The sequence below is a fragment of the Papaver somniferum genome, unplaced genomic scaffold (genome assembly GCF_003573695.1).
Source record: "Papaver somniferum cultivar HN1 unplaced genomic scaffold, ASM357369v1 unplaced-scaffold_13007, whole genome shotgun sequence".
In the NCBI taxonomy this organism is placed as follows: domain Eukaryota; kingdom Viridiplantae; phylum Streptophyta; class Magnoliopsida; order Ranunculales; family Papaveraceae; genus Papaver; species Papaver somniferum.
In genome coordinates, this window is record NW_020622168.1 from 1 (window position 1) to 275 (window position 275).

General features: G+C 41.1%; 1 non-coding gene across 1 annotated transcript; it reads right to left on the reverse strand.

Moving 5' to 3' along the window:
* Positions 1 to 117: 117 nt before the first annotated feature.
* On the reverse strand, positions 118 to 236 carry LOC113332231. Its single transcript, XR_003351405.1, has one exon. It is a non-coding gene; the product is annotated as a 5S ribosomal RNA (ribosomal RNA).
* Between the last annotated feature and the right edge of the window lie 39 nt (positions 237 to 275).

The window sequence follows — 275 nt, forward strand, 5'->3', positions numbered from 1 at the left end:
CCCTCCCATATATCACGAGATAAAAATTCCATCTTATCTCGTGTAACCCGCTTTCTAACTAGTCACTAGCCTCCATAAGAAAAACCGGCGAAAAAAAAAAGTAAAAAAGATAAAAAAGGCAATCAACACGAGGACTTCCCAAGAGGTCACCCATATTAGTACTACTCTCGCCCAAGCACGCTTAACTGCAGATTTCTGATGGGTTCTGGTGCATTAGTGCTGGTATGATCGATTGCTGAAAGTTTCTCACCAATTTTACTACTTAACACGTCTCC